At 49.0% G+C, this 5,901-nt stretch overlaps 1 pseudogene; it reads right to left on the reverse strand.

The window, feature by feature from the left end:
- Window positions 1-1,920: 1,920 nt before the first annotated feature.
- On the reverse strand, window positions 1,921-3,969 carry LOC119353565 (annotated as a pseudogene).
- Between the last annotated feature and the right edge of the window lie 1,932 nt (window positions 3,970-5,901).

Consider the following 5,901-nt stretch of genomic DNA (forward strand, 5'->3'; position numbering starts at 1 on the left):
AAGTTAATAATAGAGTTAAATACACTTTTGATACATAAACTTACACTCGACAAACATATTCATGCATAAACTTGAAACGAAACAAATCGGCCCTACAACTTGTGTTTCGGGTACGTTTGAGTACATTTTCCTCATTGCCGTTAACTCTTTGTTAAACGCTACACCCCAGCTGGCCCACACAAAATACCTGCATATGGGTCCTACCTATCAGTAGCAAAGAAGGAAATAGATAATAAATAAACACGCCCAACATGATTCGAACTCCCGACGTCACACCATACGCACGAAGCACTATACGAGAAAAATATTTGATTCGAAGATACTACACACACTTGAATTCGAAAATGTTTTTTTTCTCTCGATTTTGGTTTTTTGCGGGAAGGACCAAAAAACCCAGTTTTTAGAAATCTTGCAATTTTTGGTATTTTGTTCAAAAAATTTAAACAGATTTTGAATTCAGAGATTATAAGTTTATGTACGATGGAGCATCAACGTATTCTTCCGGTTTGCATCAACAATGTTTTTGGGTTTTTGAATTCAAAAGTGGAATGGGGGTTTGCATTAACATATTTGTTCAGTTTTTGAATTCGGAATTTGTTTGTAATTTTTGAAAGAAAAAATGCCGAAAACTTCAAGTTTTTCCGGAAAATGGTTTTTTCGGTCCCTCCCGAAGAAAACCGAGATTGAGAAAGAAAAAAATTGTTCAAATCCCCGAGCAGTGTGTAGTGGCTTCAAATCAATTGTTCTGCTAGACTGTATAAATAGACTCTGTCGCTCATGGTAACAAATATCACCATTGGGGGCTGGTTGAGGAAGAGCAACTGTGCAGAACTGATGGGTCAGTTGCAGACAATCAAGGATCCAAGACACACTCAGAAGTACCTGGCCAATTTTGAGCTTCTATTATTATCTGTCAAAATCCAAGTAATTCGTATTTTGGACTCTTAGTATGCGTTAGCCATTCTACTGAAGCTATCCTATGCAAACTCTGAACCTCTATTTAAGCTATCCTTCTTTTCTAATTTCTTGCTTTGTTTACATTTCCTTGCAGTTCAGTTGATAAATTTGTGGCAAGAGAATTTTTGAGCAACCTTAAAATGACAGTGAACAGGAAAAAAAATCAAGGAGCCTGAGAATGTAAGACTACGGTTGCACATAATTCAAATGAAAAGCTAATATGATCTGAGAAGCATAGCTGCACGATGCAACCTTTTTCACATTCAAACAATTAGACTGCAGTTTCTTAAACCAAAAAATCTTCTAACTAATAATAACAGTTCAAATATGGTTATGTGCATCACCATTCAGCGCACACTTTTCTGAATAGAGCAACGGAGTGTTTTAAGAAGCCACAGAAGCATTAAAAAACATATATACAAAAAGTTACTCAAATGCTGTGCCCAAATTCAGGCCAACATTTTTTCATTCATATCTGAAATTTTTATTACAACATGACTCGTTACTCGGTACATTGAGGACTTGCTTAACTCGGAGGTTCACCGACACGGACTCAAGAAAGGTTGCTTGTTTGGTGAAGCAACAACAATACAGTTTTGCTTCGGGATTTTGCAGCTGAGATCCTGTATTCCCCTTCAAGCACGCAGAGTTGAAACTGGAGTCACCTTCACGCTAGGTGAAGCAGCAGTGACAGGCAGTGGTGAGTTTGACAGATGGCTGCAATATGATGCCACCTTTTTCACATTCTTGACTATTAGAGTGTTGTTATCTCAAACCAAAAAATCTTCTAACCAGTAACTGTCCCAAACATGGTTATGTGCATGACCACTCAAACGAAGTATTGTGAAATCAGAGATGAACCCATTGGATCTGTGCCTCAGTGAGCAGCAGAATGCTTTAAGAAGCCACAGAAGCATACAAGAATAAATAGATACGAAAAGATTACTCAAATGCTCTGCAAAATTCAGGCCAACAATTTTCTCATTCATATCCAAAATTGATTACAGTATGACTTGATAGTCGGTACATCAAGGACTTGCTTAGCTCGAAGCTTCACCCACACAGACACACAAGAGTTCACTAACCAATGTTACTCTTCGGAAACTGCTACTTTAACTCACTAAGATGCCAATGCCTAAGAATCCAATTCAGCCAAGATTAATTACAGGAGAGTCAGCATAGTCTCCAAACGCTAGGCAGCTCACATGATTACGTGTGTATCGACAAGTTCAATTCTACTCCTTTTTCCTGCTACAAGCCGGGTAGCAAATGGGCGTTTTGGATTTTGCGGCGAGTGCGTTTTACGCTCTGTCTCGTGCCGGAATTGCAGTACATGAGTTCCAATTTTTTGGCTCATCTGCTTTACTTTGATTTATTGAGAATGCCCTTTATTTACTTAAACCCTTAACTTAGGACCAGGTGTGGATGTAGTGTAACTATGCCGTACACATCTTAACAAGGTTTTTGCTGCCTAGCTAGATGGAGACTCTGCTGACACTCCTGTAAAATTACTAATGATTGAAAGGGATTCAGAGAACACTAGACATCTTGGTGGTTAAGCGCAGAACCTAGAGATGCAAAGATTAAATGAAACTCATGTGTGCATGGTTTACGAAGGTAAAAGACTAGCAAGGGCGTAATACCACTGGCCGCACCCAAGGAATTGGTTGCTTCTTTGGTGCTGCAGCGGTGACACGGTTTTGCTTGGGAACCTTGCAGCTGAGCTCATCTTCTTGCACGCAGAGTTGAAGCTGCTGGAGTCATCTTCTTCACAGCAGTGGCAGGGGCAGGCAGTGGTGTAGAGCCGACGAAAGAGCAAGCCTTGGAAGCGACCTGACGAGAGACCTTCTTCACAGGCGCAGCAGCAGTGGCAGGCAGGCAGACCGAAGAGCGAGGCTTGGAATCCGGGTGCTTGCGGTGGTGGCAAGCGGACTCCTCGTCTTCAGCCATCTGGCGTCCACGGGCACGGATGGCGCACCGGACGTCGACGGAGTCAGCACCAGCAGCGGCCGGCAAGGTGGTGGCAGGCCCAGGGCGCGCGGCGGAGGCAATATCAGAGGCCTCGAAGGAGCCGGGCATCGCCGGCGCATGGATGCGTTCTCCGTGGTTGACACACCAGACACGGACGGGATCAGCACGGGCCGCCTTGGCAGGAGCAGCGACATCAGATGCGGCCGTGGCGGCGTGGCGATGGGGACGCCCTCCATGGTCGACGCCGTAGCGGCGGAGTTCTTGGGCGGCTGCGGCGGCCTCCTTGGCGAGGCCGTCTTCCTCGAGACGGCGCTGGAAGTCGGCGTCCCAGCGGGCGAGGGACTCCCGGGACTCACCGGTGGCCTTGGCAAGGTTGTGCTTGGTCCGAGCACCCTCGCGAGGACGCGCGAGGGCACCCGCGTCTCCAGCGGACGGTCTTGGGCGGCGGCCGGGCGATAGTCCCACGCCGGAGCGACGAGCACCTTGCCGTCGGAGCTACGGAGCTGGAGCACCTTCGCCGCCATCGATGCTGTGTCTTGAATCTAGGGATCGGGGAGGGAGGCGAACGAATCGAGTTGGAGCCGCTGCTCCCACCGCGGCCGCCCCCTTTTATTTACCGGAGAGCTCCCAATTCTTGCCGGACGCGGATTAACAGCTGTCGCCGGCTGAATTGGAACTGAAGTCGAACTCGGCTGCAGCAATCTTACGCGATGGCTCGTGACTTCCGGGGCGGCCTTGGCCGTGTACCACCCGAGCGGGGCAGGCGACGTCCCCGCGCTAGTCCGGGCGACGTACGGGTCGGCGCGCGTCCACGGCCATTCCGTCAGCGCTCAGCTCGGCGGCGTCCTGGAGATCTTCAGTGGCGTCTCCGGCCAGTTGATGCACGACGATCTCCTGCTTCACTGGGGCATGGAGGAGCGGCTCAGCAGCCAGCCTTGGTTTGTTGCGCTCTGCTGGTCGCCCCTCTCCATCGCCGCCTGCGAGCCCTGCGAACCAGCATCCTCCCCCTTCACCCCTGTCTCTCTCCGGTGTCCGGTGTCTCTGAAGTTGCAACTGGTTCAGTGAGCGGCACACGATAAAAGAAGCAACTGGTCTCCTGCTTCACAATCTAAATCAATACTCCCTCCGTCCCATAATATAAGAACGTTTTTCAAGCTATGTTAGATTGAAAAAACGTTCTTATATTATGGGACGGAGGAAGTACATCTACACTACTGTGCTTATTTTGGACGGTTAGGGCATTTTTTTGAAAGATCCGGGGTTTCCGGCTTCATTGATTTAGGAGAAAGCAATGGGAGAACAAGGGGTGATCAAGCGATCAAGGGTACAAAAGGAGAAACGAAAAGAAGATATAGGTGGCCAGCATTATCCTAGGGCTACTCTCTCGCTACATACTCCCCAAAAGGGGGCTCTAGGCATCTTGCTCCCGCCAGTCTCCACAGCTCAAGCGTGTTCCTGATGGCGTGCAGCGCGTCGTCGGTGTGGGGCAGCTTGCTGTTGAATACGCATGTGTTTCTCTCCTTCCATATCTCCCAGACTATCAGCATCATCAACGATTTCAATCCTTTCCTGGAGTTTGATGGTGTTAGTTGGACTATTCTTTTCCAGTGGCTGAGGGAGGAGTGGCTCCTTGATCTGCTAAGCTGCAATGCTGCACAACCATTTCAGGTGGATGCCGTCTCCCAGATCGAGCGTGATAGTGGGCAATCCCAAAAGAGGTGAGTAGAACTCTCGAGATTTCTGAGACATAGGGTACAAAAATACCCATTTGGCCACCCGTGCCGCCGCAGGCGATCGTTGCACCAAAGTCTGTCTTGGTGAAGTAGTCAGGCAAAAATTTTGACGATTCCGGGGGCCCAGGCCTTCCAGATTGCCGTCTTGATTCATGGAGCATCAGCATCGTCAGTTTGCAGCTTGTAGGCAGCACTGGTAGTGTAAGAGTTGCCACCGCCGGCCACCCAGGCGATTGAGTCTTCATCTGTGGTTAGTGTGACGTTGGCCGTGTGCAGCTTGCGCCACAACTGCAGGTACTGCACAACCATTTCGCCCGTGTTACCGTGCTGCAAGTCCTGGATCCATTTGTCATTGGCTAGGGCTTCGTGTACTGTCCTGCTCTTTCTACGCGAGTGCTGAAAAAGAGTTGAAAACTCTTGGCAAAGAGCCATTGATCCTAGCCAAGAGCTTGTCCAGAAGCTGGCGGTCATAAGGATAAAATTTTCGGTTGACTCCCTTACAGTGAACCTAGCCGATCCCCTAAAAACATTAATGCAGTATAATTTTTACTTCAACTCTATTCCTTCCAAGATTTCCCTAAATATATTTCATCATGTGGCGACCGAGTAAAACTCCCTCTCGCACTACCGCGCCGCACTGCCTCCAGCCCCCGCCGCCGCCGTCGATGACCTTTGAGCCGGCCAAAATGGATAGCCAACCCCCTCCCCGGCTCACCTCGCCGGCCACCGGCACCGACTTTTCACCGCCGGTGCCGAAAAAAAAGCTTGGGGATGACAAAGAACCACCGGGTCCAAGCTCCGCCTCCAACCGCGTCAATGGTGTCTGAGGTGGCCACTGCGTCTCTGGTAACGGCATGCCGCCCTCCCGCCGCACCTACCGGAGGCAAACGGACTCGAAAGCTGACGGCGGCGATGGCGCCCGCCAAGAAGAAGATGAAGAAGATCGTGGCGGCGCCTCGTCCAAAGTCTACGCCTCGTGCGGCAACTCCGGTTGCCCCTATGATGATTGCTTTGACGCGAGCGGCGGCCGCAGCCAGCAACAAAAAACGTGTCCGCCAAGTGCTTGATGAAATGCAACAAGGTAAAAATAAAATCTCGTGTCCCATTGGTATTGATTGTTCGTGATCGGTAGTGATTGTTTATAGTGCTTGCTTTGACATTATAGAGCGGAGATGAACACGGTTGAATTCCTCGCATCATTGGAGTCCTCGGCCACCGTTGGCCTTGATAATCTCAACTA

The sequence above is a fragment of the Triticum dicoccoides genome, chromosome 2A, assembly GCF_002162155.2.
Source record: "Triticum dicoccoides isolate Atlit2015 ecotype Zavitan chromosome 2A, WEW_v2.0, whole genome shotgun sequence".
Taxonomy (NCBI): Eukaryota; Viridiplantae; Streptophyta; class Magnoliopsida; order Poales; family Poaceae; genus Triticum; species Triticum dicoccoides.